This window comes from Hypanus sabinus, chromosome 28, assembly GCF_030144855.1.
Source record: "Hypanus sabinus isolate sHypSab1 chromosome 28, sHypSab1.hap1, whole genome shotgun sequence".
NCBI classification, from domain to species: Eukaryota; Metazoa; Chordata; class Chondrichthyes; order Myliobatiformes; family Dasyatidae; genus Hypanus; species Hypanus sabinus.
The window spans coordinates 17865127-17883583 of record NC_082733.1 but is presented as its reverse complement, the minus strand read 5'-3'; the positions used below and the strand labels follow the sequence as shown (position 1 = coordinate 17883583).

Sequence of the window (18457 nt, the reverse complement as noted above, 5' to 3'; positions counted from 1 at the left end):
GGTAAACCACACGGTTAAGGGGAGAACACACAAACTCCCTACAGGCAGCTGCAGGAATTGAACCTGGGTCGCTGGTACTGTAAAATGTTGTGCTAACTGCTACATTGTTATTACATCCCAGCAAAATGCTCAATGGAACTGCATCCACATACCAGCTTCACTTCTCTCGTCATGAAACAGATGTGGACATTTTCTTCTGTTCTGGGAAATCAAACTGTGGCTCTTTGATGGGCTCCTACAGTGATAATCAACATATTCTCATTTGTTCCCACTGAGTCACAGGAAATACGACAGTCATAGTTTAGGAAGTGGTACATTGGGAAAGATGTCAAGGTCACATCGATATGATTCACAGAGATGCCAGCTGGGCATGAGAGTTCAATTGTGATGAGAACATCAAGAAAATAGGGTACTTTATGCCAGATAGGAATCTTGAGAGGAGAGCTAAGAAAGTTGTTCAGAGTGCTTTGAGATTTGGTTGGGTACTTGGACAAGTGCATTCTCATAGCTTGGTGAGAAGCTAGTAAAAAGATACAAGTTAATGCAAGAAGGAAGAGGAAGGAATTAGCAGAATCTTGATCTTTGGGCTTTGGAAAACAAACGGATGAATGGATGGATTAAATGGATGATCTTTGCAGAGATAGAATGGATGTTAAGGGCTGAATAACCACCATCCATACAATCCGCAAATGTTGAACACAACCTGTGGGTATTACCTTCCTGCAACTATTTTGAAAGAATCCAGTGGTTTAACTAAAACTGAACTGAAACATAGTGTTGCCCATTTCATCCAGTTCTCCACCCATCCCCTGAAATTGCAGCAAGTAATATATTTTTCAATATAGAGGATTCTCCTGTAACAGTTGGTTTTCTAAAAATGCTGTGCTGCAAATTTTGTTAAAGAATGTTCCATGAATTACATCATTTCTCTGTCCATGTAATTGAGTGGCAATATCTGATCAAATAGTCACATGTCAGCAGGATTTAAACTGCTTATGTGACTTAATGCTGTAATAATCACTAAATGTTCAACTTTCTCGCCACAAATACATGACAGCACAAATTGTTGCGACTTCATTTCCTTAGGATCGAGGCATTTGTCAGAGCTCTCCAATCTAGCACTCGAAATACCTTCGTAATGGTACAGCAGTACACATTACAGTAAGAAGCAAAGCTGACAAGTTGATAACCAGGTCAGAAAGAACAGAAAATTAAAATTAACTTCTGATTTTTGGCTTAAGATGAAAATCAGAATATTTATAGCTGTAATAAAGCACAGATTACAAATCCCCAATCACTGAAGCAATGGAATCATTTTGGATGCAGAAATATCAGTTCTAAGAGTAAGTACCTATTCCTATAGCACCATAGTGACGTGCATTTACTTTGGAGCTCAGTTTGCAAGTACTCTATTATATTGAACACTCTGACATAAATCTCTCTTTCAGAATCCATGGCATCTAAAGTTACAGCAAAACTAAGCATTTAATGAAGCATTTAATGCTTAATGCGTTGGTGTATCAAAAATATCCTTCTTAGACAAGACATCATTAAAGGATGCAACAAAAGTGCCTTCAATCATCTTTCTGCTGAGTACCTGATGCTATTCAAATGTTTTGTGGTAATCGGAATATTAAGTTAGCAATGCACATTATCTCTCTTTATTCATTGAAAATTAGGATAAAGATCCCTCTCTCATCCATCTCTGAGTAACTTTGAAGGATGACTTCATTGGAGACTCATGGACATTCAGGCCGAGTGATACAGAAGGACCAGAGAACACCAGGAGGAAATAATTTTTAAATAATTCTTTCCCTAATCCTTTTCAAATCATGTCAAAACAAAGCAGGCAAAGTTATTTGCACATTCGCAGAAGCCCGCAGTGCTTATGACAGTAAATGTGTGCAGAAGTCTATGTTTCCTCCGCAACTCAAAGTCAAAGCCTTTTGTTGCTGCAAGGTGACCTTCCACCTTCGCTGGAGATCTAGGATCAGTGTTCCTGCCTATCCCTTGCCCCCAGAACTGCCTCTCTCCACCTTAGTTCCAGACCCGGAGGCAAGCATTTGTATGTTTGAAGGAAAGAGGCCACTTTGCTGTCTGGATGCACATTTATCGTCTCTGTGGAGACCCTTGAAGCATGTAGAGCTCTATCAGGCACTCTTCTCTCTGAGCATTTTTCCAGAGCCAGAGCATGAAGCCCAGTCTTTAACCTTGGCAACGCTAGGTTAACACACGAAAAGGCTGGAAGTGTGTCAGAAAATGTGTAACTCAGGCGGTTGATGGTTGGGTTGAGTTTTCTCCAATCTTAGCAATCCATTTGTAAACATTTTGTCACCATACGAGGAGACATTATCAGTGTGCTGTTTACTTGTGGTGTGTCCTCCAAATGCTTGGCCTTTATATACTTAACAATTAGACGATCGGTCGCCATGGCAAAACTCAATTGTCCCATTTACAAGCCAATGCGGGAAAAATTCAAGACAACACACAAAGAACGTCACGCGACCAATTAACGATGACACTCCCTCCCTACATCACAATTGTGTTTCCGTAATGATGACCAATCAACTGATTGATAAGTAATTAAAGGCCAAACATTTGGAGGGCATACCATAGGTGAACAATGCATTGACGATGTCTCATCATATGGTGATGAAAAGTTTGCAAAGGGATTGCCAAAAGCGGAGAATAACTCAATCCAACCATATGACAAGTTCTCTAGAAGCAGCCCAAGACAACATAAAATGAAATGCCAACCTTTTGTTATACCAGTATTTTGCCATGAATCTTCTGCCCCAGATCTGACTGAAAATTGACCCTATTCGTTTTTTTACATTCTTCTGTACTTTGTGCATGGTTTTTCTTTTGCTTTCTGGCATTTCATCATTTCCTGGCTCCCCTCCGCCAACCAAAGGAAATCTGGCTATAATGCAGACTTACCATCAAGGGAGGCTTGTACCATCTCTGTGAAACTGCAAGGCTTTGTACAAGTGTGGAAATGTAGTTTACAGAACCAAGCTGAAAACACTCAGCACGTCAGGCAGATCTAGGGGGAAAGTGAGGCACAGCTTCTAGTCAAAGACCCCTTGTCTCAAACATTAACTCTGATGAAAGTAGCTTTGATCTGAACTTCTACATTGTTACTCTCTCTGCAGATGCTACCTGCCTTTGCTGAGTGTTTCCAACCGTTTTGGCATGATTCAGATTTCCAGCGTCTACAAATTATGTTTTTCTACGGAAATCTAGTTGTTACAGTATTTTTCAGAGACAAACATAACCAAAATTGGATTAACTCAACTTGACATATTCAAAAAGGGTGTTTGTGGGTGACTGCCACAGACAAGGAAAATTGCTGGATCAGATTTTCAGGGGAAAAGAAAACAGCCACCCTAACCCTACCCAGCCCCATGTATGACACGTCTCATTAAGTAATTGACTCTTAATTTCCTCAGGCAAATGGATGAACTGTAATTTCTGCGGCCTTCCTGGTCTTGGCCAAATCCCAAGATATCTTAAAAAAGCTGTGTGACATTTGCACAATTAGTTCTGTTGACAGGAAGTGAAAAGCAATACTATCTGTGCTAAGATGCTAGAATAATATTGGAATTTTGAAATCCTATTAAAAAAGATGACAAGTTGGCAGTCATGTGAGTTCTGATTCCTATTAGAAATCAGAAAGAGTGTGAGGCTTTGTGATAAAAGTGTTGCCAAGTACCCAGCAGATTGGAAAGTAGCAAGTGTAATATTGCTTTTTGAGAAAGCAGGGAGCCATAACTATATTTTGCTGTAGGGAAGATGCTCGACAATATCATTGAGGACATATGGTAAATTTCCCGTTAATCCATTCCTTGACTATTCGTAAACCCTAATGGTTCGAAGTCAGAACCAGAATCAGGCTTATTATCACTGACATATGGCGTGAAATTAGTTGTTTTTGAGGCAACAGTACAGTGCAAGTCATAAAAAAATTATTATAAATATAAATTAAAAATGAAATTCATAAATTGTGCAGAAGAAGAATACTGAGGTAGTGTTCATGGACCATTCAGAAATCTGGTGGTGGAGGGGAATAAGCTGCTCCTAAAATAATGGGTGTGTGTCTCCAGGTTCCTGTACCTCCTTTCTGATGGTAGTAATGAGAAGAGAGCCTGTCCCGGATGGTGTGGGTCCTTAATGATATCTTGGCACTTGGGTCACCAGTTGATGGTTGCCGCACTCACTTTCCACTCTCTGGGGCCATCTTCCCACACGTTCCCTTGCTCCCTTTTGCAGACTCCCTTCCCACTCACCAGGGCTCCAGTTCCTGCGCTCTTTTTAAACCTGTCCGCTTCACTGCAATGTTATACCGCTGTCTAATATCTGAAAAAAATGTGAATCTCAACTGTTCTGGGATATTAATAGGAATAGCATCCAAAAGTCTGGAAAAGCAGCCAGAACAGCACCAAAATCTCCGGATTACTGGAGTGTTTTCCTGCAGAGGAAGGAGCTGAAAAGTTAGATTTTCCCACAATTTTAAAGTGTTAAACAAGAGCTACATTTAGATCTAATGTGAAGTGGGCTGCCTCTAACAGTCATGAGAGTGGGGAATTTTAACTGCGTGTTTGCTGGTTTTCAGCCTGGTTCCTGATGATAGATGCCTATAATGATTGCAGTCTAAGCACTTTTACCATAAAGAAAGGGAGGTCATCGATCTAAAGAAGTGTTCCTGAGTTAGTTACAATACAGCAGCATTCCCCGTTGCGATAGAAGAGAGGGACAGCAAGGACTGGGAGTATGGGCACTTGGGGAATGCAGCTAAATATGACAAGGCCACCTTCCCCACTTCTTCCCCCTACTATCATTGAAACAGACTGAGTTCTGTGCTTCACATTGCTTTGTTTTGTAACTACAAAACATTAAACTGGTTCAAAAAAAGACACGAGAGCCAAAATGAAGGTCTAACTTCGAGTTTACTGTCAGCAAGGCACGCACATATCACATGGTAGTGTGATGACGCATGTAATTCACGTGTTTATACATATAGCCTGTAATAAATTATTTAAATGAACAAGAATGCTGAATCAAAAAATATATATACAAGATTACTCAAATATTATTGAGATGTTAAGTACACAAGACACGCAACCCAAGGCACTGTAAAGCATTATTCTGTAGGGAGTAGAGCATGTTAATTTGCCAGGCAGAGTTGAAACCTATAAGATCTAGTATTAAAAGCTTATGCAGCCAGTTATACAGCAACTCACTGAGATCCCTGTCATAAGTCTTTCATTCACATTGCTCGGCCAACTTGCTGTGGATTTTGCTCCATGTGCGACTCAATGTTACAAGCCAAAGTCATAGACGGCACTTAACTGCTCCACTTACTTTTGGTCAGGTGGATAATGTCCTGACGACATCATTGTGTGCACAAGTAGCATCTAATAAACATCAGTCAGACTAAAGTGAATCATACCTGTTACTGCTTGGCCTAATTTGCTAATAGGTGGGACTTCTGCCAAAACTAGTCGCTGTTACATCAAGATACACAATGGGCATATTTAAAAAAAAGACACAAAATAGCTTCACTTTCTAGAACATAGAACATTACCATCAATGTGATTTTGTAAAACAGCCATGACTTTTAAGGGATCTAATGGTGTACATTGAAGACCTGACTAGAAAGGTAGATAAGGGGAAACAGCAGATGTTGTAAAGTTGGATTTCAAAGATATTTGACACAAAATCATATAAGTAGTTGCAATGTAAATTAGAATTTACATTATCAATCTCAACAAATATGCATATGGAAATTAAGATAATTGAGGGATATGGTTCGTGGAGGAAAACTACACTCAGGATTAATCACGATCTTGCTGGCTGGTGTTGCCTTGCTGATGGAGTCCTGATGTTGCTTCTTGTATATATCCGTTCCTGCCATGAGTAGAGGATCGGTTAAAGGACAGAAAAGACAGGATTAAATGGTTCATTTTCATATTGTCTGACTGCTACTAATGGGTTGACCCAGGGTCCCCATCTATTCACAATTTACATTAATGGCTTAGATGAAAAGATCCATTATATCCAAACATAGTGATGTAACAAAGCTAAGTGGAAGACTGATCTGTGAGGGGGATCTAAAATACCTGTGAAGAGATATAAGCACATTTTGTGAGTGTTCAGAAAGCAGCCAGGTGGAATATAATGTGGACTATATTTCTGTTTAATTGCCTTTTAAGGCGTGGACGTCACTGGTAGTTTGACACACTTTTTCATCACTCCTGAACACAACAGGTAACTAGGTCTCCTCACAGTGAACATTTACAGTGGCAACATTGCCGTAGCAAACAAGAGAAAATCTGCAGGTGCTGGAAATCCAAGCAACACACACACAATGCTAGAGGAACTCAGCAGGCCAGGCAGCGTCTACGGAAAAGAGCACAGTCGATGTTTCGGGCCGAGACCCTTTGGCAGGACTGGAGAAAAAAAAGATGAGGAGTAGATTTAAAAGGTGAGGGAGGGGAGAGAGGAACACAGGTGATTGGTGAGACAGGGTGGGGGAGGGATGAAGTAAACAGCTGGGAAGTTGATTGGTGAAAGAGATACAGGGCTAGAGAAGGGGAAGTCTGATAGGAGATGACAGAAGGCCATGGAAGAAAGAAAAGGAGGGGAGGAGCACCAGTGGGATGTAATGGGCAAGCAAGGAGATAGAGAGAGGAAAAAGGGATGGGGAAAGGTGAAGGCGGTGGGGGGCATTACAAGAAGTTTGAGAAATTAATGTTCATGCCATCAGGTTGGAGGCTACCCAGACGGAATATAAGGTGTTGTTCCTCCAACCTGAGTGTGGCCTCACCGATATAGTAGAGGAGGCCATGGATTGATATATTGGAATAGGAATAGGAAGTGAAATTAAAATGGGTGGTCACTGGGAGATCCCGCTTTTTCTGGCACAGGTGCTCAGTGAAGCCGTCTCCCAATCTACGTTGGGTCTCACCGATATACAGGAGGCCAGACTGGGAGCACCGGACACAGCAATTAACCCCAACAGACTTGAAGTGAAGTGCCGCCTCACCTGGAAGGACTGTTTGGGGCCCTGAATGGTATTGAGGGAGAAGTTGTAGGGGCAGGTGTGGCACTTGTTCTGCTTGCAAGGATAAGTGCAGAGGGACGTATGGGCAAGAGAGTCACGTAGGGAGCGATCTCTGCCAAAAGCAAGAAGTGGGGGGAAGGGAAAGATGTGCTTGGTGGTGAGATCACCTTGGAGATAGAGGAAATTCTGGGGAATTATATGCTGGAACAAGCACTGCAAAACTGCTATGGGTCAGGTGACACACAAAGGCCCAATGTGGCAAGGATGACAGATTCCCTCCCCAGAAACACGGCTGTTTTTACTAAAATCCGGTAGCTTTGTGGTCATCACTGCTATGACATTTGGTAAACTTTAACACTATTAACTGAATTTAAATTTCACAATTGCCATAGTAGGATTTGAACTTGTGCCCTGAATTGTAAGTTCGGGCCTCCACATTATAAGGCCAGTAACTTATGAGCTACACCACCTCTCTGGTCAAATGATGGATCCTCTTGACGGGTTCCTGAGAAGGTCACAATGAGCATTTCAGAAGGCAAATGGCTTTTGTTGCATTATGGTGGGAATACAACATCAAGCCAAGCTTGCTGATACTGTATGAGACATTGACAAGACCTCTTACGGCCTCTGCATTTACAGAGGCAGATACAGTACCTATCTTGAATCTGTATATTCACTTAAATGATGCCTGCGATTAGGTAGTTATCCTTTGAGAGGTAGAATTTTACTGTGACCAATAGCATTTAGATGAATGAACGATTTTCTCATTGAGAGAAATAAGGTTCCTTTTTGATAATAGACAATAGACAATAGGTGCAGAAGTAGACCATTCGGCCCCTTGAGCCTGCACCGCCATTTTGAGATCATGGCTGATCAACTACTATCAATACCCGGTTCCTGCCTTGTCCCCATATCCCTTGATTCCCCTATCCATAAGATACCTATCTAGCTCCTTCTTGAAAGCATCCAGAGAACTGGCCTCCACTGCCTTCCGAGGTAGTGCATTCCAGACCCCCACAACTCTCTGGGAGAATAAGTTTTTCCTTAACTTGTCCTAAATGACCTACCCCTTATTCTCAAACCATGCCCTCTGGTACTGGACTCTCCAAGCATCTGGAACATATTTCCTGCCTCTATCTTGTCCAATCCCTTAATAATCTTATATGTTTCAATCAGATCCCCTCTCAATCTCGTTAATGTTGCAGCAATGTTGACATTCCCCTAGTTGGAAAGTCACTCGATCAGATTTGGCCATGTATGACTAAGCAGAGAGATTCTTTACACAAGAATAAGCAAATCACTAGAGTTCTCTGACGCAACTGCTCACTCAATGTCAACAAAACTAAAGAGCTGATTATTGAGTCTAAATCATCTTGAATCGTTCCTGTAATCTCAGCTAATTTTGTCATCAGAAAGTTTGAAATATTACATTTTATTTTCTCATTTAAATCATTGATATATATTGTGAATTCCTGGTGCCCAAGCACTGAACTCTTTGGTATTCCTCCAATTAAAAGCTGCCACCCGGGCATCATCTGTCTTCCAATAACTTTTAAATATGCTCTTTTATGAGATTTTACCAAAGGCTTTTAGAAAATCCAATTACATCATATTTTCAGGTTCTTCTTTATCTAATTTAACACACATATTCTTAAAAAAGGATGGTTTTCAAACATAATTTCACTTTCATATATCCACATTGACTTTCCCTAATCCTACCAATATTTTCTTAGTATTCTGTGATCACATTTTTTAAAATGTAGTCTAGTATTTTCCCCAGTTACAAGCACTAGGCAAACCGGTCTGCAGATCCCAGTTTTCCCCTTCCCTTTTTTTTAATACATGGGTCACATTTATCACTTTCACTTCCAAGGACCATTCCAAAATCTATACATTTTTGAAAATGCATCACTATTTCCATGGCAACTTCCATCTGTGTGCTGGTCTGTAGATAATCAGGCCATGGGGATTTATCGGCTTTCAGTTCCATTTATGTCTCCAACATTGTTTTCTTCACTAAAACTAATTTTCTTTTCATTACATTCGTGTTTTGCCAGTATTTCCAGGATGCTTTTTGTTTCCTTGTCTGTAAAGTCAAGTTATCTGTTTAATTTCTATGCTTTTTCTTTGTTCTTCCATTACCATTACTCCTGATTCTCACTGAATCTACATTTTTTTTCACTAACCCTTTTCTTTTTACATACTTGTAAAAGTTTTTACAGCCCACTTTTATGGTCTTCGTAACTTTATTCTGGTACTTTTTTAATCTCACCAACTAACTCTTGTTTTCTTTTGCTCAACTCCAAATCTTATGACTTGCTATTTTTTCTAGCAATGTTTAATGCACGCCTTTTGTTTCTAATACTGTCTTAATTTGTCCGATAGCTGTGGTTGGATCACTTTTCTTTTTGTGTTTTCACTCCAGGAAAGCAGCATCCATCATCATCAGAGACTGACACCACCCAGAACATGATCTCTCCTCACTGCGGCCATCAGGAAGAAGATACAAGTAACTTAGAACCTGCACCACCAGGTTCAGGAACAGCTAACACCCCTCAACCATCCGGCTCTTGGACAAAGGTGACAATTTCACTTGCTCCATCAGAGAAATGTTCCCAGAACCAATGGACTCACTTTCAAGGACACTTCATCTCACATTCTTGATATTTGTTGCTTATTTATTTATACTATTGTTTCTTCATTTTGCATTTGCACCGTTTGTTATCTTCTGCACTCTGGGTGAGAACTCTAGTGGTCATTCATTGACTCTTTTACAGTTACAGACTCTTCTACTCTTTTATAAATTTGTTGAGTATGCTCCCAAGAAAATGAATCTTAGGGTTGTATATGGTGATATATATGCACTTTGATAACAAAAATTTACTTTGTACTTTGAATTCATAACTGTGGCAATTCCCACATTTATTCTTTCAGTACTATGTGCTGCCGATCCCCTGTCATACTTTTTAATGAAACTTCTCATTCTATCACAGCCAACTCAGTCCTTAAACCTTTATTGTCCACTCTGTCTAAATTTAAGATAGGTACTGAAATACTTCCATTTCCATCTTAATTAAATTTCATCATGGTTCCCAAACAGACTCAACAAAACAAGATTAACTAAACACTTCTCGTTGAGCAATACCAAACTAGAATAACAATTTCCTTGTTGACTTTTCAACATAGTGCTTTAAATAAAATCTTGTACATAGTCCAAACATTTATCCTTCATGGTATTGCTGCTCATTTGTTTTGCATTATCTATATGTAGATTAAAGTCACCTGATAATACTGAGCTATCTTTGTCCCCGAGTTCCTTGATTTCCTGTTTGATGCCATTCCTCAACCTGCTATTATTGGCTGGAGGCCCATAAACAACTCCCACCAAAATGCTCTTCCTCATGGTGATTCTTAGCTCAAGCCAAACCGATTATTTAATATTTTTCTAAATTAACCTTCACTCACCCGGCAAGCCCACATGACACTTAAAATATCAAATGGCATAGGTAGAGAGTCATACAGCGCATGAACAGGCCCTTCAGCCCATCAAATCCGTACAAACCATCAATCACCTGTCTAATCTCAATTTCCTTTCGCATCCCCCTCAACTTTGTCCCTGCCCCCGATTTTTCCTGTAGCCCATTTACACACTCAGGGCAATTTATAATAGCCAGTCACTCTGCCAACCTGATAGGAAACACAGCATCGGGAAAACTTATGTGGTCACAGGAAGAACATGCAAATACCACACTTAAATTCAGGTTTGAACATTCAGCACCCAAGATCGGAATCGAACCTCGAAACCACAATGCACTGTGCCACTATGCCACCCCTGTCCTTGAGGCTTAATCCCGCTCTTGAACAATCACCCGGTAGTCACATTTCTATAACGGGAATTGTACTGCATCCATTTGCATCTATCAGCATTAGTATCGCAGGGTAAGGCTGAAAGAATTATATATGTATTTGTATTGTGGAGAAGCAAGTAAGAAACAATCGTACTGCTGAACCAGGTGAACAGATCAAAGAATTCAATTAATCTATCATTAATTGCTTTCAGGAAATACAGTTAGCCTTTCTTGATTAATCCAACCTTTGTACATGTGCAAACCACCAGCAGGAAGTAAATCAAGGGAGATTTAGCAACTCAGTTCCAATATAATCTGATTTAAGGTCATCGATCACCTGAAAGGGTAATGTGAATTCTTTCTTCAGACTTGTTGCCTTACCTGCTAAATGTTATCGATCTTGGTCCATAATCCATTCCAGATTGGAGTAAAAATACAAAATGCTGGAAACTTAGTAAGTCAAATAGCATAATTCCTGACAAAAGATCCTTAAACTGAAACAATAACCCTGTTTCTCTTTCTACAAATGCTACCAACCTGCTGAGTGTTTCCTGTATTTTCAGTTTCCTTTCTGATTCATAGAATCTCCAGCTTTTTCAAGCAAAGGAAACAGTCAGTGTTTGGGATCGATACTGTTAATGAGTCCTGAGGAAGGTTCCTGAAGCTGGTGGTGAGAGTCCTGAGGCTCCTGTACCACCTTCCTGCTAGCAGCAGTGAGAGGAGAGCAGGTCTGTGATGGTGGGGGGTCCCTGATGACGGATGCTATTTTCCTGCAACCGTGTTTCATGTAGATGTGCTCAGAGTTTGGGAGGGCTTTGCACGTGGTGGACTGGGCAGCATCCATTACTTTTTGTAACATTTTCCATTCAGGGGCGTTGGTGTTTCCATACCAGGCTGTGATGCAGACAGTCAATATACTCTCCACTACACATCTGTGAAGTTTGTCAAAGTCTTAGATGTCATGCCGAATCTCCACAAACTCTTAAGGAAGTAGAAGCGCTGCTGTGCTTTCTTCGTAATTACACTTGGGTGCTGGGTCCAGGGCATTTGCGACAATTAAATTTTTATATTTTGATGGCAAGAGGAATCAGGGGTATTGGTTTTTGAAGGGCTCAGCAATAAAGCAAGATTGAGAAACATGTGTCCTTTACTTTTTAAGCATAGGCCACTGGAGAGTGTTGAGGATATCAAATAGACGAACAGAAGGGAAGTGGGAAGGTTTTGTTCAATAAAAACTCACCTCAATAGCTCACAAACTTTAACGAGCAGTGAAGGAATTGGCATTGAGGGAACCTTTGGTTTCTGCATTAGGGGATTGATGAACTTTGAATGAGTACTGAAGCTAGTCCAACAGTTGATAAAGGATTAAAATGATATGTGGAGAAACTTAGATGAAGTTGGGGGGTGGGGGGTGGTTCATGTGAATTGTAAATGGTGTTTCAAACATGTTGGGTCAAATTGCTAGCTTTGAAAATTACAACTGATCTGGAGTTTCACTCAGCTTTGGACAGTGCATTTCCCCCACTATTGCAAGCTGCATTTAGCACAGCTCGAGCTTCTGCAATCTTTGAAAGGACAGCTGCATTCTGTTACAACAGTTTTATAAATTAGAGCATGGGGTTCCAGCCTGGGGTCCATGGATCCCTTGGTTAACGGTAAGAGGCCATGGCATAAACAGGGTTGGGAACTCCTGAGCTAGAATGATGACTGTGTAATTCCCCTGTCATTTGCCTGGTGGCCACACTACTGTAAGTGGATAATGCTGATACTATGCACAGCATTTACACGTAACTATCCTCCACTCACTGCATTTTCTCCGGCATTCCCTCACTTTTAATGGGAGAAACTGCTGTAGATTCCGTCTCCTCAGTGCTTTGAACAGATTTTGTTTGCCAACCATTGTGGCTCAATAAACGGTTGTTTTTGTCACAAACCTCTACTGACAGCAGTGCATCTGTCAATGGAAAAAAAAACTATAAAAAAATGCCAGAAGTAGACTTTATCCATAGCATTGGCTGCAATCCCACGGTGCATTAATTACCACTGTAAGTTTCCCTAATTGCATGAATTTACTGACATTCAAGCGAGCTATAAGCATTGAAGCAAAGCTTTGGAATTGAATCAATAGATTTTGGAAGTATTTTTAAATTGTTAAGGAATACACCATCTAGCTAGAAAGAAGTTTTGCATATTTTCATTGAGATTCAAATAGTAGATTGAGACAGAGACTTAAGATGATTTTATATAGGCATCCGTTAGTCTTGTGAGACCATGGATTTGCACCTTGGAAGGTTTCCAGGGCGCAGGCCTGGGCAGGGTTGTATGGGAGACCGGCAGTTGCCCAAACTGCAAGCCTTACCCTCTCCACACCACCGATGTTGTCCAAGGGAAGGGCACTAGGACCCAAGCAGCTTGGCACCGGTGACGTCGCAGAGCAATGTGTTGTTAAGTGCCTTGCTCAAGGACACAACACACTGCCTCAGCTGAGGCTCGAACAAGTGACCTTCAGATCACTAGACCCGATGCTTTATCCACTAGGCCACGTGCCAACTAATATGATTATTGCTTGTGTAAATACATTCTCAGTTGGATAAATCAGACATTAAGAGACATTCTCAAAGAAATTAAAAATATTTTTAACAGCAAGTTGGCATTTTAGAAAATGAAGTTTTAAAATGCTACACAACTATCTCAGGCACAGCATTATTTCATGAGGGAAAACTTCACTCAGTGGGTCATGAGAGTGTTGAATAAGCTGACAGTGCAAGTGCTGCATGCTGCATGCTGCATGCGAGCTGGATTTCAATGTTTGAGGGAAGCTTGGATAGGTACATAGATTGTAAAGGTATAGATGGCCATGGTCCTGGTGCAGGTGGATGGTAGTGGGCTGTTTAAGTGGTTCAGCACGGACTTCTTGGACCAATGGCTGAAGGGCCTATTTCTGTGCAGTACTCCATTTAATTTACAATTGGAAATACATTACAACAAAATCAAGTTGTCAAAACAATTAGAATTTTGGTTGCAGTCAGTACCAAAGTGGAATCTGTACCCTCTCAGATTAACGCACCAATCTGTGGTTCTTCACCAACTGGTGGTGTGTGCCACATGGCTGTTCAGTTACACGAAAAGGGAGTAGCCATTTAAACTTAGGCGTACAAAAAAGGATTCTTTTCTCACAGGCGGTGATTCTCTGGAAATCTACACCCAAGAGGGTTGTTCAGGCTTGGCCACCGAAGGCATTAAAGGTGAGGCGGATAAACTTTTGTAAGGTCGGTGAATTGAAGTAAGGTTGGAGAACTAACCTATGGTCAGAGTCTGGGGCATGTCAACCATGAAGGGGCAGACATGAGAGGCCAGGCAAACCACCCCTGCTCTAACGTTCTGTGTGCTCCTGCACTTCATAGTAATAAATGGTCCCAGGAAGAAAATAAAACAATTCCCCCTAGGTTTGGGCCTTTCTTTACATGGGTGAAGTGCTCCTAGAACAGATCGTCGAAGGGTATGCAGGGAGCCTCCTTATATTGGTCAGGCCCACAGACCAGTGGCTTGTCATCAACTTTCTCCACATTCTTAACCACAACTAAGACTCATTCACAGAAAACAAAGACACGGCACTGGGCCAAATAAGTGCTGCCATCACAAGGACCAAACAATCAACCAACGTTGGACAGCAAAACTAGTTAATCAGATATATTAAAAATACCAATAGAATTCTCAGCGCAATTCAGATGATCAGTAGTAAATCCAGTTAAGACCTCAGGAGCACAGAAAGGATGTGATTGTTCCAGAGAGGGAGCAGAGAAGGTTTCACCAGGATTTTACCTGGGATGGAGTACCTCAGTTACCAGGCGAGGTTCAGAAAGGACACAAGGAGGAATTCTTCCACCCAGAGGATGGTTGGAACTTGGAAGATGACGGTGGAGGTAATGCCACTTAATAGGTTTGTGAAGAATATAGAGGAGCATTTGAATTACCACGACATGGTCCAAGTGCTTTGTGTGAGCTGGGTATGGATGGTACTTTATCGGAGATGTGGACAGTGTGGGTCTGCTTCTGTGCTATATGACTTGATGAAGTGGACTAGCAATTACTTCCTGATTTATTACAGAAACCATATCAATGCAAATGATTTAAAAAATATACTTTTTGGTGCAGAGAAGCTACAGAATCTGAGACTCTTGCAAATCTCGGTTTGCTCACCTACCAAGTGATAATAAAGCACCTTGATTTCAGATTACAGGATTATCTGCTTTAGTCGGGTTCAAGGGGAGACTTATCACCAGCTGTTTTGCTTGAATCATTTAAGAAAATTAGCATTCCCTCTTTCTTGTAATATCCAATGGCTCTACTAATGTGTTCCATCAGGGAAAAGCCTCCATTTCAGCACACGGACAAAATACAGGAGGAACTCAGCAGATCGGCCTCTAGTTCACTTTGAGTACTAGACATTGTAAAAAGATGTAAAGTACATAGTCCAAATGGCTGATAATGGATATTAACATGTCCAAATATTGTATCTCAACTTGCTAATGAATGCACTAGGGGCATGTGTAAATTTTAGTCAAGTGTATGAAATCCTTGGCATAGATAGCACGTGTAGACTCAATCTTTTCCCTTGAGATGGGGGAATCATAGGTAAAGGTTTAAAGAAAGAGGGGAAGGATTTAATAGGAACTTAAGGGGTAAATGTTTTTTACACAAAGGGCGGTATGTATATTCAATGAGCTGCCAGAAGAAGTGGTTGAAGCAGGTAAAATAACAATAGTTGAAAGACATTTGGATAGGCAGATTGATAGGAATGGTTTAGAAGGTTATGGGTCAAACATTGGCAAGTGGGACTAGTTTGGATGGAATATCTTGTCAGCATGGACCAGTTGGAGTGACGGTCCTTTATCCACGCTGTATAACTTTCTGACTTTCTGGCTCTAAGTGCCTGCTTTTCTCTTTTTCTTTTGATCAGAAGGAAAGTTGTTGTCATTTGGACAGCACCATTAAGTTCAGGACATCCCAGAGCTTTTGCCATCCAACGCATTACTTTACAAAATACAGAACAGCTGCAGCCTTTTCCAGACTTCAGTTAAGGGGCAGAGAGTCAGGTCACAATACTGCCGGAGTTGTCTTGTGCTGTGCAGGAGATTCTTGCTTACAGCTGAGAAGGCCAGACTACTGGGACCCCCATTCGCAAATGGCTGTGGGTGTGGCGAGCATTTGAGGCAGTGGAGTGACTCAGCGTCAAGCTACAGGGACATGGCTGACATGGACAACAGGAATGTCCTACAGGGCATCTATGGGTCGGTAAAGATGGTGAAACGGGGAGGTTCATGTGAATCACAAATGCCGTAATGAACTTGTGGGCTCAAATGGCTATCTTTAAAAATTACGACTGATCTGGAGTTTTGCTCTACTGCAGACTCTTTCAGAGCGATTCCCCACTATTGCAAGTTGCACTTAGCAATGCTTGAGCTTTTAAAATCTTTTATTCTGGTTTAAAGATTACAGTACCAGCCTGCGGTCGGCTAGTTGCTATTGGACAGCACTTCCTTGAAGGCTGTCTTCAAGGTACCTTCTTGAAGGTAGAAGGCTTTCCTTCTATCATGCCTGGCATGGTCATCTTTCCTTAATTCAATTCTGGGAACCGTCATCACTGGCAAGGCCAACATTTATTGTCCATCCCTCTATGCCCTTGCACATTACAAGGATTAAGGACTATGAAGAGAGAACAGGAATACCGCATTGAGGTAAAGAATCAGCAAGGATTATAATGAATGGCAGTCCAGACGCAAAGGGCTGAATGCCCCACTCGTGGTCCTATTTTCTGTATTTCCTTCTGTCAAAATACTGACATTTGCTGGGATTACTATTAACTAAAAACTCCAGCCACATGAGTGATGACAAGTGCAGGCAGATTCTAGACAACCTGCATTGAAGGATTAATCTCCTGGTACTCCCACAAACATGAGGAAATCTGCAGTTGCTGGAAATTCAAGCAACATGTTCAAAATGCTGGTGGAACACAGCAGGCCAGGCAGCATCTACAGGAAGAAGTACAGTCGACGTTTCGGGCCGAAACCCTTCATCAAGATTAACTAAAAGAAGAGTTAGTAAGAGATTTGAAAGTGGGAGGGGGAGGGGAAAATCTGAAATGATAGGAGAAAACAGGAGGGAAGGCAGGATGAACCTGATAGCTGGAGAATTGATTGGCAAAAGGGATACAGAGTTGGAGAAGGGAAAGGATCATGGGACGGCAGGCCTCGGGAGAAAGAAAGGGGGAGGGGATCACCAGAGGGAGATGGAGAACAGGCAAGGAGTGATTGTGAGAGGGAAAGAGAGGGAAAAAGAGTGAGAGAAAAAAGGGGGGAATCAATCAATCAATAAATAAATAAAGGATGGGGTAAGAAGGGCAGGAGGGCATTAACGAAAGTTAGAGAAATCAATGTTCATGCCATCGGGCTGGAGGCTACCCAGACGGAATATAAGGTGTTGTTCCTCCAACCTGAGTGTGGCTTCACCTTGACAACAGAGGAGGCCATGGATAGATGTATCAGAATGGGAATGGGACGCGGAATTAAAATGTGTGGCCGTTGGGAGATCCTGCTTTCTCTGGCGGACAGAGCATAGGTGATACTCCCAAGCTTTTCCACCATCTACAAGTCACAGGTCAAGAGTGTGATGGAACAACTTTCATTGGCCTGGATGAGTGCATTCCCAACAGGAAGGACAAAATCTGGTCAAAACAACCTGCCTGACTAATAGCCCAAAATATTCATTCCCTCCACTACCGATGCACAGTAACTGTAATGTGTTTTAATTCCCCAGAATTCACTAACATCACCTTACAAACCAACAATTTTGACCACAAATAAGGACTAAGGCTTCAACTGAGTGGGAACTGCAGGTCCTCCTTCAGGTAACACACTGTCCTAACTTGGGAATTACAAAAAAGAAACAAGAAATAAAGAAAATAAATAGAACAAAATAACTTAAGAATCTATATACAAATAAGTACATAGTGCAATTTGGTGCAGACCAGAACTACTCTGGCCGGGTTAGCTTGAAAATTTACCATGAGTACAGGTCGTTCCTGAGATCAGTTCGTAACCCCAACAGCTCGCACGTCGGAAATGTGAAATCAAGGAATTACAGTGCAGCAACTGTAAATCAGTACTGCTGGCCTCCCAGACACTCTTTCATGTGTAAAATCTGCTCCTATATCTTACGGTCGTAGCAGGGGAAGGCAGGAGGCTGGGGCTGAGAGGAAAAATGGATCAGCCACAATGAAACAGTGGAGCAGACGCGATGGGCCAAATGGCCGAATTCTATTCCTATGTCTTGTGGTCTTACGGTAAAGGCTGCTGAGTGTTTGTAAGCTGAGGAGGGAGGACCTGTACCTGGATCAACTCCTCTTACAGCTGGATATTTGTGCAATTTATGCAAACAACACAGGGAAATTAATCAAGGAAATAAAGCAACTTCTTTCAAATCATGTAAGGTGATCCAAAATTCTTTTCACTTGTGCTACAATAGTAAATGAAGTCCAAGACAC

General features: G+C 41.4%; 1 protein-coding gene and 1 long non-coding RNA gene across 8 annotated transcripts in view; one reads left to right on the top strand and one right to left on the bottom strand.

Moving 5' to 3' along the window:
* The window catches only part of LOC132382459 (uncharacterized), a 39472-nt gene extending 26542 nt beyond the window's left edge, over nt 1-12930 (top strand). The window contains exon 3 of the long non-coding RNA XR_009508319.1: nt 9492-12930. This is a non-coding gene — a long non-coding RNA (uncharacterized LOC132382459). The remainder of the gene's footprint in view (nt 1-9491) is intronic.
* Nucleotides 1-18457, bottom strand: part of sema4ba (sema domain, immunoglobulin domain (Ig), transmembrane domain (TM) and short cytoplasmic domain, (semaphorin) 4Ba) — a 435779-nt gene that overhangs the window by 149451 nt on the left and 267871 nt on the right. The window lies entirely within an intron of this gene.